Source organism: Mugil cephalus, chromosome 1 (assembly GCF_022458985.1).
Source record: "Mugil cephalus isolate CIBA_MC_2020 chromosome 1, CIBA_Mcephalus_1.1, whole genome shotgun sequence".
Classification (NCBI taxonomy): domain Eukaryota; kingdom Metazoa; phylum Chordata; class Actinopteri; order Mugiliformes; family Mugilidae; genus Mugil; species Mugil cephalus.
This window is the reverse complement of record NC_061770.1, coordinates 42,283,610-42,298,272: the sequence shown is the minus strand read 5'-3', so window position 1 is coordinate 42,298,272 and position 14,663 is coordinate 42,283,610. Positions and strand designations below refer to the sequence as shown.

At 41.1% G+C, this 14,663-nt stretch overlaps 1 protein-coding gene across 44 annotated transcripts in view; it reads left to right on the top strand.

Moving 5' to 3' along the window:
• LOC125005177 (receptor-type tyrosine-protein phosphatase delta-like) overlaps positions 1 to 14,663 on the top strand; it is a 344,191-nt gene that overhangs the window by 131,929 nt on the left and 197,599 nt on the right. For all 44 annotated transcript variants that reach the window (XM_047580628.1, XM_047580542.1, XM_047580610.1 and 41 more), the window contains exons 5-6: positions 4,812 to 4,884; positions 7,943 to 8,052. The gene's annotated coding sequence lies outside the window, so the exon portion shown is untranslated. The remainder of the gene's footprint in view (positions 1 to 4,811; positions 4,885 to 7,942; positions 8,053 to 14,663) is intronic.

Below are 14,663 nucleotides of genomic sequence, written 5' to 3'. Positions count from 1 at the left end.
AGAAGGGGGACGCCAATTGCCAGTTTTAGCAAAGGAGGACAAACACATGTCCATATTTTGTGCCAAATCAGCACATAAGTCAGCAAAAGTTGCTGCTTCCTGAGTAAATTTTTACAATATGAGCTTTTGAGTTTCTCGCTGAAAACAGCTCAGATGTGATATCCTGTCAGAATCAGCCTGACTATTGCAAACCTATGCAAACGCGCACGTCAAACCCCCTCTTATCCAAAGCACATCTTTTTTTGGTTGCATGACGGCACATCCAAATAGACACATGATGTACTTTATAGCGAACAGTGCGCGAGACAGTGACGCTACCTTGTGCCACAGAGGCAGATGTGGGCACAGAGCGCGCCAGAGAGAGAGAGACGGAAGCAAAACGCAGATCACTTCCCAAATGCTCATTTTTAGCTGGCTTGTTTGGGCACAGCGCACCAGAGCTGACGAGCTGAGCACAGAGTTTTTTGACACAATGGTGTCAGACTCGGGACTGTGATGTTCAGCTCACGCAAGTGAATAGCATCGCACCTGCTGGCAACATGCAGACACAGACGCAAACAGACTGCTATCAAGTCTGTGTGTCAATTAGCGTGTTTGGGATTGCTGCGGATCCTAATGACTCATTTGCCTTACATTGATTCATTACAGAGGCTTTCAGGCATATGGCATATGGAGTCAATGCTGAAACTATTTGGGAATTGCTGTTCTGTTACCAGTTTAACAATGACTTCTCAGCAGTTCCAATAAGTTGCTTAGCAGATAGTTTTTTCATTTTTATTTTTTGCTTTCTATCCGTTAAGGTTGAAGCCTTTACCGCCTTTTAATCTTTCTGTTTATTGTAACACATTTAATTGAGCAATGTACAGTCCTGGTCGCCATTAATGGCAGCCATGAAATTTAAATACATCGTGTAGGATATCTCCTGTAAAGGTGAATCCACTGAAACAGACAACTCATATCTGATACTGAATAGCAAATGATGAAACATCAATTTCAAAAAAAGCAATAGGAAGATAAACAAATAGAGAAATTGAAAGATTGTGCTGTAACATATTGGCACCTCATATGGGAAAAAGCCTCATTTTGACTCAGCTGCAATTACTCAGAAATTAGAATCACCTGGTGATAAACTGCCTTAATGACACAAATTAGCCAGTGAGTGATGACTTTAATGTTTTTAAAAAGCCCTGATCCTCTGTCACAATGGTGAAGACAAGAGAGCTGTCTGAGGACATCAGAAGTGTTATTAATGGCAAATACAAGAATTCTGAAGGGTATAAGGCCAGAGGGCCAGTGTGCAATGTTATTAAGAAGTTTGCCAAGCACAGAACTGTCAAGAACCCGCCTGGACGTGGGGGGAAGAGAAAAACTGATGAGAGAATGAAAGATGTCTTCGGAGGTTGGTGCGAACTGTGGATAAAACACCACGTAAAACATCCAAGGACCTGAAAGCTGAACTAGCACAATCTGGGGTAATGGTTTCAACACGTACCATATGCCGCAAACTGAACCAAGCAGGGCTTCATGGGCGAACGCCAAGGAACACCCCACTGCTGAGGAAAAGGTATAAAAGGCAATGACTGATATTTGCCAAAGAATACCTGGATAAACTTCAATCCTTTGGGGAAAATGTTTTGTGGGAAGGACGAAACATAAATTAAAGCTTTGTGGCAACGCACACCAAAAGTTTCTTTACATGGCGCAATGAAGAACTTAAGCGAAACGAACACCCTACCAACGGCTAAGCATGGAGGATCTATAATGATTGGGGGCTGCTTTGCTGCATCTGTTGCTGGAGGCCTTGAATCATGAAATCAGAGAATTACCAAGTATTTTTAGAGCGAAATATGCTACCAAATGCAAGAAAATTCGGTTTGCGTCGAAGATCCTGGGTTCTCCAGCAAGATAAAGACTCAAAGCAAAAATCCAAAACCGTGCAAGAATGGTTGAAGAGGACAAAATGGACTGTTTTTAACTGGCCAGCACTGAGTCCTGATGTCAATCCCACCAAAACTCTGTGGCATGAGCAAAAATCTGCCATTGGGGCAAGGAATCCTCCAAATGCTCATGAGCTTGAACACATTTCAAAGGGAGAGTGGGAGAAAATACCAGCTGAGAAGTGCAAGAAACTTATAGACGGCCAAAAGCAACATTTGGAGGCAGTCATCGCTGCCAAAGAATCAGAATCACAACTACTTTATTGATCCCATGGGGAAATTACTTTTTGGTAACAGCAGGAAAGGGTGTGCAACCATGTATTAAGGAGGGGTACCTTTATTACTGTCCATGTAATTATTTCCTCTTGGAAATAATGACAAGTAAGTTGAAAAATAATAGTTTTTGTTAAAGTAATTTGGACACTCTGATAATATGTATTTGGTACATTTCCATTTCTTTCTGAAGACATTGTACAGGTTATGCAAAAAATGAAAGGGTGCCAATAGTGGTGTCCAGGACTGTATAAACGCAGCATTGCAGTAATCAATGTCAATCTTTCAGCCCATTGTTTTGGTTTTGTGGTCCATAGGTTGCAGGGCTTCCAGATATTCAGTCCAATCCTGCTGGTTCCACTTTTATAGTTGGTGCAAGAACAGAGTCTGAGTTTAGAGACATCTATGACCAGACAGTTTACACCCAGACAGCAAATAATACTGAAACGTTTTTGCTTAAGGTAACTGGTTGAAAAACATGACATGTTAGCATGCTTGCTGACAAGGTATGAGAGTGGTTTCAGGTCTCTTTTGCTTGTTATATGGAAAGGTCACTGGCCAATACTGTGGTCAATACCCCTCAGACAATCAATGAGAACAAGAAATCATCCAGCAGCTATCTGTTTATAAAGCCGGGTCTTTAGTAACCAAGCTGTCTTTCAGAAGACTTTTCTGGCTGAGTCTGGCTCCCAGTTTTCGCTACAGGCTTAAAGCTGCTTTTACAGTGGTCTTGTAATAAACATTGAGCTACCTCAGTCCATTTCCTGTGCTGTTTGTACAAGCTTGATGGCGCCATAATTCCTCTGCTTTGTCAGCAGCAATGTGTGTAGTGAATTACCAGTCATTTATGACTGACTGAAATCTTCCCAACATTCAATCATAGCAGTAAAAAAATACACAAATAAGGATTAGATTTTTCTTTCTAACTGCTCCCACTTGACTGGCATTTTAGAAGTCGTATACGGATAAGTAATATCTTCACCTCCATCTCAACATTCTAGAGGTTTTATGAGTCGAGCCGGTGTCTCTGTTGGTTACTGTTCAGGGGAAGGTCATAAACGGGCGATTTATGTTTGAAGTGCAGCCAGGAATGCTGATGCTACTGTCAGAGAGCAAAGATACTGTCTGGTTCGACTCACATTTAATGGAAACTGTAAAGTGCACAACTGCACGTTCTAACTCATGCACTTTACAGGGCGTGCTCACACAGAGACGGAGTTAAAATAACTGGCAGACTGGCAGAATTTTATAAAACGGGAAAATAAGATAGATGGATGATAACATTTGTTCCGTGTGCGAAAGAGGATTTCACTATTTCAGCAGCTTGCGTCACATTTCAAGTCTAATTTGAGGTCTAGGTTAACCAAGTGTACCGCTGCCGCTAAAATTAATTGTCATAGGGAGAAATGAACACAGTTCATTAGTGCTCAGTGTTCCAGTGGTGTCTGCGCTTGTGGAAAATATCATGCAGTACAAACACATGCAGTTCCATGCAATCTCACAAGTACAACACTCTCCATTAACACAACACCAGCTAATATGATGCTAAATCAAATGCTGCACAACCCACTTTTTTTCACTGCGGTTATCTGGACTTCTAAACTACCATTGTTGAGTTATGGGCATTTTAATTGCTGTAGACGGGGTCCATTAGCATAGCTTCTTGGGTGGCCATGGCCATGTTTCTCTAAATCATTAAGCTAATTATACAAGCTAATTAATCAGTATGCTTGGAATGGAGTGCATGAGCAGACGCTGATCTTTGTTGGCTTGCATAATGAAAGGAGTCCATTTTTAGATGGGGGGGCAATGAAGATGGGGTGGAAGACAAAACTTTGATCTCCAAAGTAAACATAGGATCTTTGCATATCAAGTGCTTCAGCAAAGTAGGAAAAAAAGTAGGTTTGCACACGCAAAAAGTCAAGCTAGATTCACATTTGTGGTGCTTTGAAGACGCAGAATATTGCATTGCATGGGGGCAGTGGATAGGAGAGATAGTGTGTGCAATGGTTTCCAACATCTAATTATCAGTGTAATTTTCATCCAAGGTAAACACTGACGGGGATCTGTCAATCACAGATACAGCTGTACGGTTTGAGCACAGAAGACTTTGTATGCACACCCATTACGCTCCCTGGACATAACATCCATTCAAACCCTTTTGTTGTCAAGTATTCAATAAAAAAAAATGGTGGCTGTCAAAATCTGTTCCATCATGTACGTGCGCTGTACGGTTATCACTGAACATGTACACATAGAGTATGTAACACAGCTAAAGGCGCATGAGAAACGATGACATGCAGGCAGTCAGTCTTGTCTTCAGCATAAGGTAGAGACGCTGCATTCACGCAAGAGTCTATTTTTAGCAGATGTAATTATGCACTACGGAAAACGCTCTTCTTCAAAGTCCATGAAGCATGTTTCCGAACTTCATAGGACTACGCCGCAGCAACAGCAACGCACAGAGGCTTCATTTTATGTCAGTTCACCATGTATGCAGACTCGTCAATAATCTTCATTACAGTGATCGAAGCGCGGCAAAAGGACAATACATTAAAGCACAGCATACACTGACCTCTTTCTTTCTCTCTTTACTTCCAGGGAAATTCTGAGGAGTTCTGTTCTTTCGTCACTCTGGTCTGTGGCAGCAATCGCAATTGACTATTCCAAAGAGGTAAGATTCAAATTTTATATTCCAGGGGGGTAAAAAATCCCCTCTGAAATTGTGTTATTCAGAATGACACCGATTCTGTGTGTTCAAATGCCAGCATACCAAATAATATCAACCCGATGATGATGTTAACCCAGAGAAATCGAATGCAGGGTCAAACAACTGAACGCTGTTAGTATGGATTAAGCTATAGACAGAATATATCTATTGCTCAGTCACAGTGAATTGGTTTCAGGACTGTCTGACTTTTATTATCTGATATGAAATAATATTTCTGCTTGGCAAACCAGTTAGGTTTGATTTATTTCTTAACCAAGGTGAGTGCTGCAGTCACACTGGCTGCGTTCACAGTTGACAGCTATAATCAGATTTTTAAAAAGACAAAAACTAAATCAACCTACTCAGTGGCATTTACGGTTTCACTTCAGGTGATGCTACCGTTTGGCTGCTGTATTGGATTCATACTCAGTTGCTTGAACAGTATTGGCATTGCTCTGCGTAGCATAATGACACAGAGCATTCTAATGGTGCCCTCTGGAGTACAGGAAACTCTACTGCTGCTGCTGCTTCCCTGTTTTAATAACACATCCAGGCACAGTGTAGATGAAACCCCCATTCGCACCTTCCATAGCACGTAGATAGAGGACTGACAGGTGCTTTGCATATTGTTGTAGTATGAATGCAAACACATATGAAAGACAGAACGAGCCCTTTAAATACACTCATAAGTTCACACGACCACGAATCCTCCCCTATGCTACAATAAATCAGCCCGTCTCAAGCTGTCTGGTTACTGTAATCATGACGTTCTAGTTGGGATAATTAAAAGTACAGTTCGTGTCCTTTGGAACGAGAGGGAAGTTACCCTCTTTCACAGCGCTGTTTTTCAGATCAATGAGCAGTGCTGTGGTTTCCCCCAGGGGGACTTGCGGGTGCAGCTGTAATTGGAGCGTTTGTGTTGCTGCGAGTTACTGCTCCCTGGGCAGGGGCCAACGCACACCAGAACATTCTTCTACGTGTCCATAGGATTTCCAATGAACTTATCAAGCCCACTTAGAAGGGGAAAGTATGTTGAGATTCAATTATGGCCGGGGTCTTCTGATGCAGTCTCTCCTTTTTAAGACGTGGCGTTCGCCGTTATTTCTCATCCTCGCTGGCAGCTTCAAATACGCCACGTTAAATGGGAAAGCAGGGGCCCCAGGAGGAGATGACGCCTTTCACTCAGAGCTTTTCGTGTACGATGCCCCTTGGCAATTACCGCAAACATTTGTGAGAATTTGTTAGAGGCATAGGTGATTTAAATAAATGATGGCAACGACAAATGTAGCTCTGGTGGAACAGATAAGTGGGTTAGACTAACTTTGTGACTGAAGTATTGTAAATGACAGTGGCAGCAGAAACTGTCAGCGTCACCCTGTTGTTGGAGACCATTAGAACGTCTTGTTCAAGAACCATTAAGGCATTAATTTTAAATTGAATCCGCTGTTACTTTCTTTTTTAGAGTAACAGCCTTAAAGGCTCTTGTTAAATGATGTTGTGGTGCATTTTCCCCCAGAATGGTGGATACATAGGTGCCCTACACCTGTCAGGCGGAGATGGGTTATATAAAGCTGAATTCACAGCAGTAGCAGGCGACCTGGTTTAGAACAGCATCGAGCGAGGCAGCCAAAAACTTTCCAAAGTCTACTTCCTAAAAACTGCTTACGATAAATGTGGAGTGACCTGTGAATACTGAAAAATGATGTCATCTAAGGGGGAGAAAATGTTGTTTCAGGTGATAAATGACAGTTTATTTCCGTGCTGAAAGATGGCTCCTGATACTAAGTTGCCTTGATATAACAAATTTATATCAAGCAGAGGCCTAAAATTCCATTTAATCTCCATTCCATCTTCCTCTAAATGCATTAGTTTCTTTAGAGTAGGTCATGGGTTAATTGTCGTCTTCAAGGATGCTACAGTGAGTGTGGCTGTGCGTAGGGTTGAAAGTAATTCTTAGAAAAGTGATGTGATACGACCTAACCAGCTACAGGTCCATCCTGCTAACACAAAAGTCTGGGAACCTAATACAATTGTTTTCATACTTCTTAAATCTAATTCATCATTTCATGGCTCGCATCATGTGTACGTGGGCGCCTGCACCTCAGCATGTGTTGTGGGCCAGCCCTGGCTGCAGTGATTTATTATCCCGCTTGAAGGGATTTGTACTTTCATGAGGTCACATGAGTAACATGTCAGTCAGGCGTAGCGCACTGTTCTCTTTGGCCCTGCTGCTAGGTTGGCATGCCAAAACAGCTAAACACACATTCCAGTCCCGAGCACATATTGAGGTACACAACTCGGCGTACGCTCAGCGCGCACACACAAAAATCAAATACTGTAATCCAGCTTAATGCTGCTTTATCACCTGCACAGGAGGCAAACATTATGCAAATTCACGTAAGATATTCTAAAGGCACGTCAGATTTAAGCCTGTCTTTAAAACGTCTTCTGAGAGGTTAATTCTATGCAAATACAGCCTTCGTGAGATAAAAAACGCTGAGGGTGTTTGTCTAATAACACTAAGGGGGTGACACCTAGATGCAAAGTGAGTCATTTACATTGACCTTGGGTGATTTTTTTTTTTTTTTTTTTTCTTTAGGGTAGGGTCGCAGAGCAAAACATGAGTGTGCACCTGTGAAGAAAAGCATTTGTATGTCTAGACTTAGAGTAAACTCATATAGCTGTACGTATGTATAACACATCTTTGAAAATACAGCCAACATAAATTTGCCAGAAGTCAACATTCTGGTATTCTTGTCTTCTTCTTCACCAACCTGAGGTGTCTTTTGTCACAAGTTATTTGCAATATTAAAATAGTGGGTAGAAAATGTCCAAGCTGAGATATGTAATATATCGCACCAAAAACAAGAAAAACAATAAATCTGACAAGCCTAGATTTTTTTCCGTTGAACTGGTTTCTGCATGAAATACGTGACAATATAAAAGCAATCGAAATAATGATATAAATATATATTTTATATTCTCAACAAGTGTTGTCTGCTCACTTTTGTTCATTTCTTAGGTTGGGGGCAAAGGTGACATTAGTTTCATTGGTGTGTCGGCGAGGAAAACTACAGCATCGGGCAGCATGTTGGCACCTGCATGAACCCACCAGAGGAGCCTCATATATTGGTGAGTTGTACTCTTTCAGATTTAACCAACCACACACTACGTAGGGAAGTGCTTTTCCCTAAAAAGGGTTCTCCATATTATTCATTTATGAATATTAGAGAAAACACTGAACAAAAGCGCTTAATTTTCAACGTAAGTGCAGACTTTTTCATAAACTTTAAGCTGTGCTATGAGAAGTACCCCAGTAAAAAATGCATTTCAAACCACTACTAGATTTCATGTTGATGAGGTAGCCTGGGGTTTCCCTCAACCACTTTGAATTAAATAGACTCGAGGATTTGGTAAAATGGTTCCAAATTAACTGTAGTTATAACCACAATCTCTTAACTTTAGGACATACATTTTTAAATTCTCTTGCTTCCTCCTTTTCTCCCCACCAAGGCCACATTAAGGTACCAGGGTTTTTGTGGGTCACAGGCAAACACATATGTGTGACACCAGTCCAAACAGATGAAATCTGTTATATAGAAGCAGGCGCCTATGGTAATATTATCAATTCACGGAAGGCCCGTAATAGATTTAAAGGGGTCTATGGCTGTTATTACAAAAAAAAGGCCCAAAAGGGTAACTTGGGCAATATAAACTATAAAGAAGTTTTCCATGAGACTGCTTCATGTTACCAAAACTATTGTGAAATTGACAGTGTTTCAATACGAGTGAAATGTCTGGACTTGAAATGACATTTGTGTGAGTGGGTTAAAACAGTCCAAACAATGGAAGTCCTGGCCCATTTAACAAGTTATGGGATTTCAATGGGCACACAGCTAATATACACAAAATATTAAACTGGACCAGATGCATGGGCCAAACCGGTATCAAGTCATGTAACGTGCTTTCACACCCCACGAAAAAAAACAAACAAAAAAAAAAAAAAAAACACACCTGCCCCTGTAAAATTTAATAATAACGTGGCTTACTACTTGGCAGTAGTAAACTGTGTATCATCAGCGTAGATGGTGAAGTCACTGTCATTGACTCAAAAGCTCAGTTGACTGCCACAAAACATATTATCTGTCCTAAATCAACACAGCTCTATTTTATATGATAAGAGTTTAAACTGTCAATCATCATTTTCAACACCTCTGAATAAATTATCTAACAGTACTGGTCAGCAGGGATCTCGTGAGTTAAAGTGTAAATTTAGTGTGAATAGAGTCTCAAGTTCAAGTTTTATGGTAGCATAGTTTCTGGGGTTTGTGAGGAATCAGTGAGAAATAATAAGTGGCTTCCATTTACAGACAGAACATATTTAATATTGATAAGTAGAACCGCATCATATAGAAAAAAAATAAAAAAAATCAGTTTCTGCTGCTGTACTATTACCTAAAATGATCCGAACGCACTGAAGCATTTTCCATTTGCACTTATTGCATTTTTAAGACAGCACTATCAATAAAAACAATTGTTGACTTTCCATTTTGGGATTGTCCATTAACGCTCCTCAGTATTAGAAAACCACTTTTTTTCCTTTTTTTTTTTTTTGAAGCATTTACATTTTGTGTGAGGTGTCCCTGAGGAAGGGGGGGATAAACAACATCAAGAAGACGGGAAAGAAAACGAAGAACCTAGAAGAAAAAAAAACTAATTAGGAAACAAACAAAAAAACTAATGTGATCTGAGAGTTCAGACCGGATTAGATAATGTAAATAGAGTAAGAAGGGATAACAGACAAAGATAGTGGAAGAGTTTAAGGGCGAAAATGTCAGCGGTGCTCGATCCACACATATTATGCTGATAATGCCATCGGGAGCAAATTCATTGCATTATTTTCCAGATTTAACCAAGGTCTGAAATACTAAAACCTGCTCTGAGACGAGAAAATCCCTGACCTGGGCCTGTGCGGTGATGTTGTAGTGGAAATACATTCAGTGGGGTATAAATATTGCACAGTGAATACACGGAGGGCTTTTTGGCCGATGAATTATTTCTAAGTCCGGTGGCTTCGTGCCAGCCTCAGAGTATCTCTCGCTCAGCTTCACCCTGCAATGAACAGTGGCTGGGGAATTGTGGTCATAGGCACGCCACAAATAAAGGCCAGTGATACCAGGAATCCATCACACTCGTCCCACATGCTGTGTGCTTACACTTGAACAGACTCCGAAACAGATGGTGAGCCAAGAAACAACACTGCCTGTGAGCTTTACAGAGCAAGAACATCCATGCAGATATTTCTTGTGGGGGGGAAAAAAAAAGTGGTGTAAAGAGGCATGACTAAGAGAGACAAGATTTACTTGAATGTGCACCCACTCTGGTAGATGGTTTACCATCACAGAGTGAGAACTTTGTCTCACTACTACGAGAACGATCGAGATGTGCTCAACATCAGTTGAAGGATGTGAAATTAGTCCATCTTCTGATTTTATTTATTTTTTTCCCCCCTGATAAATCACTTTTCACTTGCACGAGATAATCATGTAACTCAGCGGAGCATGAAGTTAATAGTTAATACATCTGTATCAACAGAATGAGAACAGAGAGGAGATCAAAATAAGCATCTAAGTAGAGAGAGGCTTTTTTTTTTCCTGATGCGCTGCATTGTCAAACCAAAGAAATGTCAGGCGGGCTGGGTGTTTTGGTGATTTACAAAAAAAAAAGAGAAAAAAAAAAGAAAAAAACATAATCCACAGGCTACTGACATATTTCTTTTGAAAAGTGTATAGCTGAAAAAGACAGATATGCTCTGGAAAATGGATCCAATCTGTTTCGTGTCAGATAGCACCTGGCGGTTTCCAAGGGTGAATCTCTTCTGAACCGCACGCCGACAGGATTAGAGGTTGAAGTACTGGTCATAGCAGATCAGAAAAACGCACAAAATTAGAAAAGATTAAAAAAAAAAATATTAAATGATTAGTGACAGTTTATGATAACCTCCAAATTACCTCCTTAAATACAGTTTGCACCACAGTACGTTGTGTGACTTTGAAGGATTTGAAGGATGTGTTGTGGGTCCAGTTTAAAGGCTTTCCATAATATGTCGTCATAAAAGTGCCAATTCCTTAACATTACATTGCTTTTGTAACGATGAGGAAACAAGCATCTTTTTTTGATTTCTTTTTTTTTTTAAATTTCCTCTGCGTATGAGGACTCATTTTGCAGAACCAGTGTGTACAGATTTGTCAAAAGGGAGTATGACTGAGGTATTTAAGTCTGGTGCATATTTCTAGGCTGTTACGTAGAAGCAGGCTGCTCATGAGTTCAGTGATGGGTAATGGTTCTGCTGCATTTTTTGAAGATATTGTAGGATCCCAAGCACAAATATAGATGGACGCAAATAAACAAAAGTGAAATAAAAATAATGCAACAAAAGCTGCTCTGGCTATTTCTCAGACACATGATGCAGCGCCATTGGCGACAGTTCAGTTCAGGCTTGTGCGTGCCCCATCCCAAAGCAAACAAATTAGATATGTTTATCTGCATCTCCTTCAGAGTCCCCCTGGGGATGAGATGAATATCCCATTGTCAAACTTAATCATATTTATTCATGCAGTTGGCTGTGTTCTTTATATATATATATATATATATCTTTGTATAAAATTGTGTTCTTCTTGCCAACTTTCATCCAGCATGACATGACCACAAGATGGTGCTGTGCATCAGCACTTGCCGTCCTCGAGGCTCGACTCAGCGACTCCGTCTGAGGAAAGCGTGATTAACCTGCAGCAACTTGTTTTCACTTTGATTTCCTTGACTACATCCTCATTTGCATGCACTTTCTCTCTTAATAAACTAAGGATGAATTCCACACGGATATTCCTCTCGCATCTTCAGCTAAAAGATGAGACATACAAGTTACCATTAACCTATGTAAGCTCTTCTCTTGCTGGTGTGCAAAATTCAACGTATTCACGACTTATTTTCCTTCATCCCAGTTTTTACTTTCATGATGATCAAACATGACCTCTAAAGAACACACCGAGAACAAAGGAACAAATATTCAGAATAAATTAGTGGTTGAGAGACTTGGATTTCATCATTAAAGCTTTACATATTTGCATAAAGCTGCCATACCGCAATGAAAGGAAACCCACTCTCCTTACCGGGAAATTCTATACATGTATATATATATTCTATATGTGAGAAGAGAAGTACATATTGAAATTATAGTAAAATCCAGTAGATGGCAGTCTGTCTATACGGAATCTTTTAAACCCTCTCCTCCAGTTCTTCTGGGTAGGTGTGCCTCTCATCATCAGGAGAGGTTCCTTACTTTTGCAGTTTGACGGATGAACGCGAAGTGACAGCCCAAATGAACTTTTATTGCTTCTGTAATGAAGTACACAAGCTATCTGGGTGTGGAATATTAAAACCAACACAAAAAAAAGCACGCAGATTAATGGCCGCATGAGAGAGTCACCACTCTCCTCCTGACACACACCTCTGCAGTGCTTTCCCCTCCTTCATTTTCTCCCTTTATGTTGCTCACACTTGTACGAAATAATATTAAAAAAAAAAACAAAAACGTAATGGCGTCACCACCCACCGCTTGCGCTCGCGTGAACAAAAACACACACATCGCCCCGTGCGTGCACCCACACACACCCACACACACCCACACACACACACACACACACAGGCGTCCTCGCCATCTGTCTGTGCAGCAGCCCGTGCCTCTTGCAGTGGGAGCATTTGGGAGCAAGACAGTGAAAGAGAAAGCGTCTCTCGGCTCTCCAGCCCCACTTCCTTTCTTCTTTATCCTGCTGCGCCGTTGTCTATCAAGTGGTCTCACAACATCACGCCATCCGCCGGCGGCTTCTCCCCACTGCTGCAGCACCTTTATCCTCATGAAAGCTAATTTCAGCCTAGTTCATTAACTACAGGATAATTTCCTCGTGAATGTTAAACAAGAGGGGAAAAAAAAAAAAACTCAACACGCTTGGTTAGTTTATTTACGACAAGTTTCACGTTAATTCCACAGAGACTCTTGACAGGCAGACACATTCAGCAAACCAGCACGTTTCCTGTGACGAAGTGCACGAGAAGTCTGCACACTGTGGACCCGAGTCTCCCCGCACGCTTCTTGATCACATGTAACGCGTTTATTGCGTGTTGCGCGCTGAAAACCACAAGAATAGCAACGTGTCCACGCAACGGAATGATTAAAATCCACGGGAACGCACGTTACAGGTGTCACCGAGGCCGTTTCCTCCTCTTTTCTTTATGGCGGGTTTTCATAACCCCGCGACTTTACTGAAAGCTTTGCAGGCAGCTTAAGTAATTTGGAAAAAAAATAAATAAATAAATAAAATAACACCGCCTCTCTCTTTCTCTCATGCCTCTTCCATTTAGACACCGGGCAAAAGTGCCTTCATAACAGTGCTATATTCAACCGGAGTGATAAGAAATGGCGGCTATCGGCGAGCGGCCTGGAAGTGGCGCATAACTGTTATTGTCCGTGTGTATATATAAAAACTGATTTATGTGGCCTATCACTTAGCAGGGCCAATATGCCGATGAATATGGGCTAATATAATATTACGGAACGGCCGAGAGGGTTAAGAAAAGGGCCGGGTGCTGCTTCAAGGTGAAGAGAGATCAAAGTCCACAAACACATAGCGACTTTTGAACTTGAAACGAATAAAAAAATATAGATTCATATTAATATATATGTGTTGAAAAAAGAGACTGTATGCAAATTGTTGGACAAGGGAGGGAAGGGATGTTATGCTGGAATTTTTAAGGCGAGGTCGTATTTTCTACTGACGCCACCTTGACTTGTTAACTGAAAGACGCGATGAATTTTTGATGGCGTACCCCAAATTCCAAAGACAATACGTTCGAGTCTAGCTGTTTGTTTTTAAATAAAAATATAGGTGATATAGTGACAAAACGCTGGTTGTGAACCGTCTTAAGAGATTAAACTTAACAATCAATTCATGAAGGTGGGAAGACATGTTGGTCGACATAGTGTTGACTTTTAAAGAGTGATAACAGCCTCTCAAAACAAATGTCCTCTGAGCACACCTTTAAAACATGCACTAAAGCTACTGTCAAGTATTTGATCTTCTCCCACCCCGCAAAAAAAAAAATTGCAAAATCCCTCATGTATATGTCCACCGGAGTATAATGCATCACATTCGAAAATGTTTTCATGCACAGAAGCCGAGGTATTTTTGTGGGCGCGTATAGCCGCCGATCTGAAAAGCCACTTTTCTCTTTTTAATATCAGTCTCTCCCCCCATTAAATGCAGTAAGGAGTAATGGGCTCGACGGTAGCAAACAGCCTCATGTTTACCCCTTGGCACAGAGCTGGTGTCATGTCCAGACTTGTAAATCAGGCCCATTGAGGTAGCATAATGCCGATGATTATGACAGCCAGTCGCATGGGAGTGATAGAGGGACGTTGAGTTATGGGCTTGGGGAAGATGCCCAGAACTGAAGAGTCTCGCAAATGGAGAAGCGCTTTCACCAAAACACAAGTCCCCAGATGGAGACTAATGCTGCAGTTGGCGGCCGCGTCACCCAAATGAGCGCACATTAGCTTCTCAAAACCCACAGAATATTGAAGTATGTTTGTTGTTTTATTTCACAGTGCTGCTGTTTTACTCTATTCCTGATACATAATATTTCGAAAATACACACAGACCGAATAAAAGAGTAAGACCGAAGTATTT